At 34.0% G+C, this 14,395-nt stretch overlaps 1 protein-coding gene across 9 annotated transcripts in view; it reads right to left on the minus strand.

The window, feature by feature from the left end:
• The window catches only part of ROBO2 (roundabout guidance receptor 2), a 1,411,015-nt gene that overhangs the window by 1,142,584 nt on the left and 254,036 nt on the right, over positions 1 to 14,395 (minus strand). The gene's annotated exons all lie outside the window — the stretch shown is intronic.

The following is a 14,395-nucleotide window of genomic DNA, read 5'->3' on the forward strand; positions in this document are numbered from 1 at the left end:
ACCATAAATAGGTGAATAGTCTCTATCTTCCTTTTTTGAAAAAAGAGAATTTAATCCAGGAGGGCTAAGGGGCACCAGAATACTGTCATCAAAGGCAGAATGTTGTCTTCTGAGCACATTCTATTGAGTACCTAATAGTTTAAGTCAAACTCCAGTGGGAGTGAGGGAAAAATTTATTTTGAGGAACATCTGTGTTTTCTCAGCTTGTGATCTTTACCTGCATTTTACAAATGATGAAACCAAGGCTCAGAGAGCTGAAGGATTCTATGCAATGCTTGTCTAATCAGTAAATGTCAAAGCTAGTTCACCTGCTGCCAAATTCCTCCAATCTTCTCTCTGCTCACAGTGCCTATCATTGTATTCTTGACTGTCTTCCCTAATTACTAGATGTGCTGCTCTTTATTGTTGATCTAACAATTTTTTAATATATTTTCTTTCATATTACTTATGGAAATACTGGCACCATTGACTGTAATTACAAAATAACACTCTAAGCATTATCCCATTTTAATGTATTTTCCCCTGTCAGATTATTGATAATGGAACACCCCATAAGATATTAAAACTCTACCATTTTAAAAGAGAGCAGTTAAAAACAAATGCAAGTTTTTACACATATTCCCAGGTTTATAGTTATCTTCTCTTTATAAGTACTAAATATAACTGGTATATATAAAGAATATTCTGTTCTTTCCCTTTAATCTTGAAATGATGCATCTCTTATTCTTAACACACTTTTAAAAAATAAACATTGTCTGCCAGAGTCTCTGCTTTGGCTCTGAGGGCAGGCTTTACATGTGTTACAGCAGCCAGCGTGTTAAGCTGATTACCAACCTGAGCTGTCTCCTCATAATTATAGAACACAGTTTATGCCTTTTTGGTTTTATGTATTAAACATTCAGAGATAAATGGAATATGTGGCTCAGAGACATACGGAGTACAGCTTGGTACTGAATTGCTGGATTTCAAATGGAGTGTCTAAACTTAGAGGATACCTTGTAAAGAAACCTGTATAATATTTTTTTTGGTACCTTTATGTAAATAATGCCCCAGTCCTGCAACAATATTCTATTTTAACTTACATTTATCAGGGGTCTTTGCCTTTACATATGATACATATTTAATTTAAATGCTTGTCCCATATATAATCTGAAAATGTTGTCCAAGTTTAAATTACTAATTTTGTGGAACTTTTATTAATGAAAACATTCATAATTTTATATTCTTATGACACATTGTCATTAAATTATCTGTACTTTACCCTTCTTATCTCACTCCCATTTAGAAAGCACAAAGAAGTAGGCATCATATAGGTATGAAGGTAAATCTTACAATTTATATAATCATTTTATAAATTATAAGACTCAAATATACGTGGTAGTGAAAATTTTATACTCGTGCAAAATAAAATGTAATGTTATACATAATATAAAATTCTCATTTTATACACACACGTTATATCCTAAATCCTTTTCTGGTTTGTATATATTGCCCAAAATTTATTCTATCTCTTTATAGAAATATAACTATGGGTTTTTCCCACATAAGTGCTATAATATATTTATTATTCTGTGAGTATTTATTCCATTGAAAACTGGCTCAGTCGCTTCTTAGTTATGATGACACAAGTAACCCAGGCTCACTTGTTTTTCTCATTTGTAAAAGTCAGTGAGCAATGTCTGCCTCAAAGCAAAGTTGGGAATATTACTAATTCATTTAGCATGTAACTGAAGTTCATTGATACAATCACTCATTGAGCTCCAATACTCTACTAAGCACTGTTCTGCTCTCATGGAGTTCACATTTTAGAGAAAAGTAGAGGAGACAGAAAAAATCACTAAAAATAAGCCAGTTAGTATGAATTAAAGTAAAGTAAAATAAAGAAATAGAGAGTGACTGAGGGGGTGGTTAATGATAACATTTTGGATAGGGCTCTTTAGGAATTATTTTAAATAAGGGAATATAATGATTTAAGAAAAAGGTCAAGAACATACTTGTCATTCTCTTGGTATTAGTTTCTTCCTATCTACCTTTGCTCCTTCTTTTTCTTTCCTGATAACCCAGAATGATGATGACAGTTTAAATCCAAAGGAAGTCTTAAAATTTCACCTTCTGTCATTAACCACCTTCTGTGACATATTTCAAATTCTTACCTTTTGAAATTGAGAGTAAAGCATTAAATGGAAAGAAGCCAGATTTTGATCTGATCCTGTTCTCAACTTGCTCTGCTACCTCAGAAAAGAGTCTCTTAATACCAGCACTTATTCTTCCAAGAAAGAAGATCTAAAGGTTCTTGAGTATTCTTCAACTGGACTTTCTTAAGTAGTCTGTTTTCTCTAACCTTAAATGATTCAATAAAAGGAAACTATGCATTGATTTACTGTATGATTTCTGATATAATGTTTAGGATACCCTTTATTCTATGATAATATGCTGCTTTCTTAACAGTATTTGTATTTTCTTTCTCTTCCCATCCTTTTCTTTCTAAAAAATCATGTTTAATTTTATGAAAAGTGAGGCAGTTGAATCTCTGAGCTCTATTTCTCTTATTTCTATACATTTAAAAAATTACAGTAATTGCTACCATATGCTTGCTTTTAAAAATAATTTCAAGTATCTGGTAAAATAACTAGAAAATATAAAAAGTAAACATTAAGCTTCTATAAATGCAAGAATAGTTAAGAAAGTGACTCAATTATACCTTCAAATTCTGATTGATGTTTACTTCTTTAAGCATTATTTTTAAAATATTGTTTCTGAAAGAACCAATTAAATAAATTAACTTATAATATCTAAATAATGTGTTACTTTTGAAAAATCTTGATTAATTCACTTAATTTTTGAAAACCAGGAGTAAGCTAACATGCTGATCATTATCTCTGCCATGTATAATTTGCATGTTAGGCTATCCATTTCAAGGTGATTAACTGTAATTATGTTATCTGATCAAATTATTTAATGAAAAAATCACCTTCCAGTCTCCTACTGATGCCATCAAGATCCTGACACCTTAAATGCAGCTATTTCAGAAGTGCCATTGGATCTGAACTGATGGTCTCATTTTTTTGGACATGCATGGAATATTCTTATGTCCTCCAAGTCATTAGCCAATCATGACCTATCAATGATTAAAGTCACCAGCTTTGGAAAGAAAGCTGGAATTACAAACATTCTTAATGTCACACATAAAAATAAAAGATTTGCCAGTTTGATAATGAACTATAAAATAGCCATGGTTCTGTTTTATAAAAAGTTAGGAACTTTATTATTCATGAGTGTTTTCAGCATTCAGCACAGTGAATGACACATGGTAGTTTCACAATAAATGTGTGTTGAGTCTATTTTACTAGTTGAGTTTATTGCTTACTATTATTATTTTTAGTGATTATAAACTACATATTAGTGACTGTAAATTAGACTCTTCCAAGCAGGGACTGGTGTCTGCTAGTGCATTTGCAATGCTAGGAATAATAACTGGTTTGAAGCATTGATTATTCAATAAATATGTGTTGATGGAATTAGTGAGTGTATGTAAAATTGTTTTAACATCTTTTTTCCCTCCTGGCTGAGAGCCATGAAGGAAATGCAGATCCACCCTACAACCACAAGGAATTGAATTCTGACAGCTACCTGAATGACTTTGGAAGTGGAGTCTTTCCCAAAGTCTACAGAATAAATCTCTGCTTGGCTAACATTTTGAGTGTGAATGCTTGAGTAGCAAACTCTGTGCACCTACACTTGGATTTCTGACCTACAGAACTGTGAGGTAATAAGTGGGTGCTGCTTTAAGCCTTCAGTTTTGTGGTAATTTGTTATGTAGTGATAGGAAATTATTTCCAAAGGCTTAAAGTGGCTCGAGGAATATTTTTTGGTATTTTTATAAAGTTTTTGATGTAAGGTTGATGTTGTTTATTTCTCAAAGTTATTATCTGAGAAGTACATTTGATCTTTAAAATCATGTTAAGATTGCTTTAACAAATCTTCAAAATGAACGGGATAGCTAATACATATGAATTAAATCTTTTTGTGAATCTTTTCTGAAAAGTATTTTCTTAAGCCTCAGGAGGAACTGGCTAAAAAGTTCAAATTAGCTTTATTGGTAAAACAATCCCAAATTAGTCTGTTTTAACATCTTATTCAGTACTTGAAGGACATGTTTTCCTTTCCATCTTGTAAAGCATGCTTTAAAATTATTTAAAGTATATAGGTACTTTCTGTTTACACTCAAATTTTTAAAAAGAAATGTTCTCTTACCTATTCTTAAAAAATGTAACCTTCCTCTAAAAATATTTCTAGTATGGCCTAAGCTATTGATTGTTTAATGCATTCTCCATGTATAAATGCAAATAAAGCATCAATATCATAGAATACCAAGCTCTGTGTAATACAATTTGTATTGCTAAATCCTTGTATTATTATATAGTCTGGCATTTTGATTAATGACATGAATTCCAGTACACTCTCAATTTCTAGAACACATTCATGCTGAGAATCACATGTATGTCATTAAAACAGTAAAAATAAAATTAAAAGAAAACTGCTAAAATATAATTCATTGTTTTCATTACTTGGTTAATGTCCATCACTATATATAGTAATAAAATTTTTTCACCAACTCTTTTGCCTGATATATGCAAAGAAAAAGCTCAATACTTATCTTATGTCTGAAATAAATACATAGATCAATTGATTCTCAAGGAAAGAAAGACAAAATAGTTCTACTGAAATACAAAGCCTGTTCTATGGCAAGAGTTGTTAATTTTGAGTCTACAGACACTAAGAAGTTTCCAGATAGAATTCACGGGGGGTTGTGATATTGATAGGGAAAAATATCATCTTTATTTTCACTAATTTCTATAAAAGTGAACAAAAAATTACAGGACTATTATGAGTATCTATGGCTTAGCCATCACAGATATTTTACTATTATATTACAATTGTTACAGGTATCTCAATATAGCATTTATGATCATTATTTTGAAATTATGTTAGTTATTAAACCTGCCACTAGATCTTGGCTTTAATGTGTTGATAACACATTTCATGTATATGATACCATTTAGTTAACCAGGTAATAATTTGATAACTATATTTCAATATAATTTGTGCTTGATAGTATTTTATTTCGTGTATTTAAAAACAGTTTGGAGAAGGTGTCTATAATGTCTATAGAACTTCCAAAGTGTTAATGGACCACGCAAATAAAGATTGACTCATTGGCATTTATTCAAAGGACATAAAATTGCTAGCTCAAAAAGATACATGCACCCCACTGCCACCATGTTCATTGAGGCATTATTTAAAATAGCCAAGACCTGGAAGCAAACTAAGTGTCCAGTGATGAATGAAAGGACACACACACACACACACACATGAATATTACTCAGCCATTAAAAAGAAAGAAATCCTGTCCTGTGTGATAAACACAGGTAGAACTTGAGAGCATTATGGTAAGTGGAATAAAACACAAATACCATTGGATCTCATTTATATGAGGAATCTAAAATAAAAACAAAAACTCAACTCCAAAATTAGAGATAAAGAACACAGATTGGTAGTTGCCCCTGGTAGGGGATGGAGGGTGGGCAAAATGGATGAAGATGGTCAAAAGTTACAAACTTCCAATTATAAAATAAATAATACATGGGAATAGAATGCACAGCATGGCAACTATAATTATAATACTGTATTATATATTTGAAAGCTGCTAAGAAAGTAGATCTTAAAAGTTTGTATCACAAGAAAAAAATTTTACAACTATATGTAGTGATGGATGTTAACTAGATGTATTCTGGAGATCATTTCTCAATATATAAATACACCAAATCATTATTTTGTACACTTGAAATCAATATGTCCATGACATCTCAATTTAAAATAAGAAAAATTAAATAAAACTCCTTATTCTATGGGCCTTTTTTTCCCTTGAATTACCACAATTATGACCATTTTTAGAGGAGTCCTGAAGAGATTTCTATAAACGATATTTTCCTTTGATATACAGATATGATACAAATTTCCATCCTCAAAAGTTGAAGTTCTTTTCAAAATCAACTCAAACATTTTACGCTGTCATTTAGTTGATATGTTGCTGTCTCAAATGTAGATTGATGGTTGACAGCACTGATGTCATAAATTATGCATGGCAATTTAGTGAACACAATTAAACCAAAGCAGTATGGGTAATTTAAATAATTATACATATAAATAGTATTATTAGTCTTGTCAAAATCTGCACCTATACTAAATGTCAGCATTTAGTATCAACAAAGAGTGTTTTGGGATTCAGGATTTTGCATCGGTATGATTTGGAGACTGATTTCATGTTCAATTACTTGTTAAAATAATATTAGTATACATTTATGTTGTAACTTTTGTTTCTGACTTTTGTCTGAAGTTTGAGTAATATAAACTCCTTAAAATTCTGGTTATTACTACCAAGCTTAATGACACATTCAAGTTAAAAATCATTCATTTATTATATATAGCAGCTTACTACTTGTACTTTGGTATAGTTCTTTTCAATATTCACAAGTATTTTGCTATATGTGTATGTACATTATCAGTTACAAATCTACATGTTTGTCCACTATCCAGAACACACCCTTTATTGTTATTCTCCTGAGATTCTGCTGTCTACCTAAAGATGGAGAATAAAGAATTCTTCAGCCAGATTAATTTTTTCCCCTCAGTCATCACAATTAGACTTCTAAGGAAACTTTCGGATGTTGTTAATCCCTGTGGTCAGCAGTGAATCGTGTTTCAGGTTTTGGACTACACTCCTGTATGGGTAGCTTGTGCTGGCAGGCTTTTGGATTTAATGGAAGGGTACCACACTAACAGAAGACTCTTAAAGATAACTGCAGCATTTTCAAAACCAGAGAGTTGATGAGAAAATGGTTCAAAGAATTTGGATTGTGTTGTAGTTGATTTATTTATCTAGGGTAATCGTAAATACTTCCATTGCATGTTCTGCTTCTATTTGTGGGTATGTAGAAACCAGCGTTTAGGAGACTGTTAAGTGTTTCTCTACTCATGCATGACAGTGCTCCAGAGTACAAGATTCCTAGACTAATTGTAAACCATCTGTTCAAGAGAGAATATTTTAATGTTTTAAAAATATGTATTTACAAAATGTTAGAAACTGTCTTCAGATAATTTGAAACTCCATTACCTGTTAGTTTAACTCATTTGGTCTGATGTATTTTAAAGTAAATAACCACAAGGATAACAGATGTAGTTGTTACATTCTAAGAAACATTATATTTTACTTGGGTAAAATAAAATACACTTTCAAATTAGGTAACTTAGTAAAAATTTATTAGCGATGTTAATCTTTTTAATTGATACTTACAGAATGTCAAGTATATCTTCAACTCAAAGCTATATGTAAGTCTCCACATAAAATGTAACTATGCAAAGTATCTTGATCTTAATATTATTGGTGACATTACCGCAGTATTTAAAAAAATTTCCTTGTTAAAAAGTTTATCCTTATATTTTTGCCATGTTTTTTGGCAAGGAAGTTTTACAAATATTTTTATTTTAGAATAAAAACTAGAATCAGCTATGAAAATCATTACTGCCTCTACAAGACTTTATATATCCTCTACAAGACTTTAAACAAGTATACTGATGAGAACATTAAAATTCTGAATCACACTGAACAAGTTAGAGGACACTTTGAAATGCAGAAACAAATCCATTAAATGGGAATTTATTAGATTCTTCCCTTAGTCATGGCTCTGAATTATGCCCATTAGGCATTTTCTACCAAGTTGTAATTATACCTTACATGACACAGTCACATACTATTTGTTGCATGCTCCCATCTAGTTAAGCTCCAGATGAATGATGCAGATAGAAAGATGTATAAGCTCTTGAGAAGAGGAAGATCCAATGTAATCTGGAAAAAGGGAGTTGACTTTGAAAATGGATAAACTTTAAAGGAAGAATCTCTTTCTATTTAATATCCAGGCAGATTACACACACACACACTTCAGTATTTTGAAGCATTTGTAATTTTATTAATTAATAAATACCATAAGTAATCATTCCAACAACTCTATGAAGTAAATAAAGTCAGTCATCTCCTTTCAGTAACTAAATTGGCTCAGATGTGGAATTAGGAGGAACTGACCAAGGCAAGTGAATAAGGAAGGGATGGTTCTTTCCACTACATGCCTGCAGTCTATCTACCCATACAATGACAGAAGAAGGGTGGAAAGGGAGAACATGTAAAAACTGTAAAGTAAAAACCATGTTTTAAAAGGATGACATGAACAAAAGTATTTTCTCATGTTGAAAGAACTCATTTATGTTTTAAAAAAATTAATTTCCTTATTCAGTTGGGCACCTGCCAGTTGGCAGCACACATACTAGGAATACAGCAGTAAACTGGAAAGTCAAAGAAAGTCTCTAAACTCATGAGGCTCATAGTAGGAAGAGAAAAACAAGTAAAGGAATAAAGAATACAGTTTCACATAGCAATAGTTGTTATGAAATGAGTGTAGGACTCAAGAGAACCCTATTTTAGATAGGCGATTAGCATAATAATAGTAAAAGCTTATGGAAGTTTAGCCACCATCCTTCCCTGTTTGATAGTAATTGAAGGAACAATGGAATATATTTGGACTGAGCAATTTAAAAAGAAGCAGATGTTCAGTTCCACACATCCTACTGAAGTCACAGGGTGAGGCTTGTCCGTAGGGGTATTCCTCCCACCTTCTGAGCACTAGCCTCTGAGTTCATTTTCCTAGCCTCTGTCTAGGGACACGGACTATGTATCAAAGCCTCTATAACCTGGGACCATTTCTTAGCATCTATGAATAGTGGTATGACCTTAACAAGTGTACTTTTAGCTAAGAGTAAAACATCTCATAATCCATGACAAATGCTTACAATTTTCCTTTCAAGCAAATGCATAAGAGCAAATGATATCATCTAATACTGTGCAATCCAATGAATACTATAACTACTATCTACCTGTGGCTATTGGGCACTTGAATTTGGCTAGTCCACACTGAGAAATTCTGCTAGTATAAAATATAAATATAAGTAAAAATACATTATAAATAAAATATATTAAGCATAATATAATATTTGGCTAAGTAAAACCTTAATTTATCTTTTTTCTACTCTTTTATAACATGACTAAAAATATTTAAGTTATATATGTGGTTCATGTTACAATTCTATTGGACAGCACAGATCTAGAGGGAGGGGACTCAAAACTGACAGCTAGACTTAATCTCTAGAAACCCAGGCCATGAATGTATCTAAATCCAGAAAGATCATTCTAACAAGAGGTGTCATCTGGCCACTTCAAAATTAAAGAACTCAACACTCTTCTATAAACATGATTGTAAATTACATACATAATTATAACTAAAACATGTCATCTGCAAACAACCTGCATAGAAATTCCTCAGTGACCTTTAGAATGTACTTACTGCCATCATAAAATGTCGTTAACATGCTTGAGTTGTAACTTTTGCTTTAGAAAATTAATTTTTTTTTTCAGCACCACTTTTATTTTTCAATTATCCTGAACAGTTTAAACAAATACTGATACTGGGTAAGGAATATCTTAACGCAACATTTGAATCCTTTTGAGATACCTTTAATTTGCTGTTGAATGCATGAATCCCCAGTAGACCTTTATTACTATTTATATCCAGTTAAGGACACTAGGGGGAGCCCCAAAGAATTAGAAGGTTTTGAGAAAATATCTCTGTTAACATGAAGACAGCAAAATTAAGCTGTTTATGTTCCCCAAATACTCAAAGAATAAAAATGCTCCATTCCAGCCTAAAAAAATATATGCATTAGATTGCTAATTGTGAATTATTTTGCTATATATACATACACACACAGATATACACAGAACACACACATTTCCCCAACTAATGATAAATTTTGCCAAATAGACCTGACATTAAAATAACCACATGTGCACAACACAGCTAACAAACTTATCCTAGTGTTCTTTTTCTAGATGTGCCAACTTATTGAACATTTATAATCTGTCATATACTCTGTTGTCTTTCCTCCCCTTGACAATGATGGCATCCTTTGAAGACTCTGTTTCTTGTTAAATTTTAAGTACCACTGGATTAAAGGAATGTGATGAATTGTCTAAGAAAATTTTTAGTGTGCTAAAATGAAATCAACATTTATCAGGTTAATGCAGCATTGAAATCCACAAAGTTCAGTGTGCCTGAAGAACACCATTGTATTAAAATTTTTCCCCAAAAGAATAAACACATCACAGAAAAAAAAAAAATCTCCTTTCATTTCCCCTTTTATTCCATTCTTGCTCACAGGAGAAACTGCCTAAATCCATGAATATGAAGATAGTAGTACTAGTGTTTTTTTCCTTTACCCTTCCCTCCCCTCCCCTCTCCTCTCTTTTCTTTCTTTCCTTTTCTCCCCTCCCCTCCCCTCCCCCCCTCTGCCTCCCCTCCCCCATCACCTCCCTGCCCCTCCCCTCCCCTCACCTCACCTCCCCGCCTCTGCCTCCCCTTCCCTCCCTGTCTCCCCTCCCTGCCCCTCCCCTCCCCTCCCCTCCCCCTCTGCCTCCCCTCCCCCCTCTCCCCTCCCCTCCCCCTCTCCCCTCCCTGCCCCTCCCCTCCCCTCCCCCTCTGCCTCCCCTTCCCCCTCTCCCCTCCCCTCCCTGTCTCCCCTCCCTGCCCCTCCCCTCCCCTCCCCCCTCTGTCTCTCCTCCCCCTCTCCCCTCCCCTCCCCTCTCCGTCTCTCACCTTCCCACCCCTTCCCTTCCTTTCCCTTCCCTTCCCTTCCCTCCCTCTCTCTTTCTTTCTTTCTTTGCTGCTAATTGGTCTGTTTAGATTTTCTGCTTCTTCCTGTGTCGGTCTTGGAATGTTGGATTTTTCTAGAAAGTTGTCCATTTCTTCTAGGTATACATGGTGTCCACAGTGATTTTTCCTTTCTCAGTTCTGATTCCTTGTGTGTACACTCTTTCTTTTTCCTTCATAAGTCTGGCTGGGGTTTATCTTTTTTTGTTTATTTTCTCGAAGAACCAGCTCCTGGTTTGGTTTCATTGATTCTTTCTATTGTTTTATTCTACTCAATTTTATTTATTTCTTCTCTGATCTTTATTATGTCCCTTTTTCTACTGACTTTGGGCCTCATTTGTTCTTCTTTTTCTAGTTTCATTAATTGTGAGTTTAGACTGTTCATTTGGAACTGTTCTTCTTTCTTAAGGTAAGCCTGTATTGCAATATACTTTCCTCTTAGAACTGCCTTCTCTGGATCTCATGCACTTTTCCCTCTCCCCACAAAGTTGACTATTTACAAGGCTGATATTTCAATCTGTGCTTGGAACAGTGCCTGGCACATAATAAGAATTATGTAATTATTTTTATTATTTTTATTGTTGTCTTGGTTATGTAATTATTTTTATTATTTTCATTGTTGTCTTGGTTATTCACTAGATGGCAAATTACTAAAGGGCATTCAGAAGGTAATAAACTACTGTTGAATGAGAAAAAAGGTCTTATGATGGAATATTTGTATTTCTATGATACAGTGTGAAATACATTTACCAATGGTTTAAGCAGTAGGCTCTGAGAATACTGAAGAATAAAATTCTACAAGAAGACAGCTTGGAAATTTCCCATGCAGTGTCATTTAAATGGTGAAAGATGTACTACATAGTCAGCATATTCTTAACAAGGGAAGGTGGTTATAATGTGTACATGTGTGGGACTTGTCCTGGTTTCCTAGGGCTGCCAAAACAAGGTACTTAGACCAGGTAGATTAAATAACAGACATTTATTGTCTTGTAGCTCTGGAAGCTAAAAGTCCTAGGCAGCAGGACTGGTTCTGTCTGAGGGCTGTGAGTGAAGGCCTCTCTCCTTGGCTCATAGGTGGCTGCCTTTTTACAATGTCTTTCTTTTATGCTTGTCTATGCATCTAAAGTTCCCCTTTTTATATGTACATCAGTCATGTTGGATTAGGGCCCACTCCAATGACCTTATTTTAGATTTATTACCTCTTTAAAGACCATCTCCAAATATCTCCACTCTGAGATACTGGGGTTAGGACTTCACCATACGAATTCTGAGGTTGGGGGCACAATTCAAACTCATAATAGGAATGGTAGGAAATTTTTTGGTAAAATAGATTGCATTGAGATTATATATCATCTTACATGCAGTGCCATTTTATACATTTTCAACTGATGATAATGCATCCTTGAAAGATTTTAAGGAGGGGAGTGATGCGATGTGCTTTCTGGAGCTAGGGGCAATAAGGATTGGAGTCGGAAGAAACTGAGCTAGGCAAAGGCTTGAGGCAACAGTCCCATGAAAGGCTGATTAAATAGAAAGTGAGGAGGGTCTGAAGAATGCAGAGTCAGGGAGAATTCAAGAGCTATCTCAGATGAAGAACTGTGTTCAGGTACTTCTCAAAAAAAAAGAGGAACAGGAAATTAGTTTAAAACAAACTCAAGGATTTTAGTTTGCTCATTATTGGATGTGATAAAAAAGAAAAGTCATGATTAAATAAAGTATATATGACATTAGGTATGGCATAGAATTCAGATCCAGTGTGCAGTTAGAAATAAAGTCCAGTGGAGATACGGGACTAGGGACATCATAGCATAGAGCACATACAGAACCCACAGGAATAAAGAAGCACACTCAGCAGAAATTTAAAGGAAGAGGGGTAATGTTTCAAGTAGGAAACACTGAAGAAATTAACATCTGAGGAGCAGCCCTAGAGGAGACGATGAAAGGCAGAGAAATTGGTGAGGAGGAAAGCTGGCTGGCAAACTGAATTGTGTAAACCCCAAAAGGAGAGAGTGCAGGAAAGTAGAGCTAAGATGCTGAAATTCTGTGAAAAGTCAGAAACTTTAGTGTCTGAGAAGGGGTCACTCTATTTGGTAATTTGAATGCTGAGGATACCTGTGTAATATATTCCAGAAGGTGTCTATGTAAGAGATAGTGTGTGTGTGCATGTGTGTGTGTATTTATATCACATATTAGAGCTACATAATACTCTAGGAGAGAATCCATCTCAATATGCTTTAGTCCATATTCTACTATAGCACCAAGCTGTCAACCTCATTTGCTAAATTCATTTGCTCAACCAAATATTTAATGAGCATCTATCATGAGCCAGACACTAAGATAAACCCTAGAAACATACAGTTAAAATATTACAGACTTTATCCTCAGGGAGCTCTCAGTGCATGTGATATTTACTTTAGCAAAAAGGTACATAAGGTGTTCATTTGTTCCCTCTTGACACTCGAGGAAACAAAACTTGCTATTTTGTTTTGTTTTGCCTGCAGCTGAGTTCTATGCTGTAGCGAACATGTCTGGTGTTGTTGTTATTCTTTTTTTAAAATATATCCCAAGGTAAAATTTCATAATAGATTGTTGTGACTCTTCTTGACATTCTAGGAATTACTCCTCCCGCCCCCCATAGTGAAAAAGTGGCTAAAAATAGATTTGTCATAAAATAGCCATCTATAGGCTACCAAATCTCAAAACAGGTTCAAGCACTGAGAAAAGTTTCCAGCCAATGTCTGTGTTATTTGAAGTGGTTTACGTAGATTATGAACATGATATCTGCCAGTTAATCCATACACTACAATTACTGCTGTCTTAAATCTGATTCCAACTACAATGTTCTCCTCCACTACAACTAGTACAACTAGAAATCCATAAATATAAGAACCTAATGTCTTACATCATGAATTGGAGAGCATTCTCTTGAATATATTTATATATATTGCAGTAAAACAAATCCAAGCATATTATTCTGGTCAGATATTAGTTTTTGTTTTGTTTTGTTTTCTATTTGTTGTAGTTTTCTTCTGTCCTTTTCCTTTGTTTGAGGAGGGAGGATTTTGAAAACTTTATAAATAGTATTATTAACCATGTAGAGAATTATGGCCAAATATTTTAATTAAAAAATACATTGCATGACAGTTTTCTGTTTCACAAAGAGGTTTTTAAAAAATTCAAATTGGGTGGATTGCAGTAGAGCTCTTTATCCCTGAATATACATCCTTTCATAAATACTACTAGCGGGCCAAAAAGCTGCCATTTAAATGTCATTACTATAAATAAACCATAAAATCTGATGCCTGACTTGAAGGGTCAATGTTATGGAGTAACTGGAGAAGAATTATTTTTAAAGGAGACGAGCGATTTAGGATTTATGGTACCAATAATTTCTCTCTTTAAAGAACCTCAACTAATTTAATTAAAGGTTAAGGATAAAAGCCAGGCTAATTGTGTCCTTAGGAAGGGTCAGTGGCACCATCACTTTCCTGGTCACTTTGGCCAGAAATCTAGGAGTCACCTTTGACCTCTCTCATGTCCTGTCAATCACCAAGTTGTATGACTAATTTCTGTTCTATCAG

This window comes from Manis javanica, chromosome 3, assembly GCF_040802235.1.
Source record: "Manis javanica isolate MJ-LG chromosome 3, MJ_LKY, whole genome shotgun sequence".
NCBI classification, from domain to species: domain Eukaryota; kingdom Metazoa; phylum Chordata; class Mammalia; order Pholidota; family Manidae; genus Manis; species Manis javanica.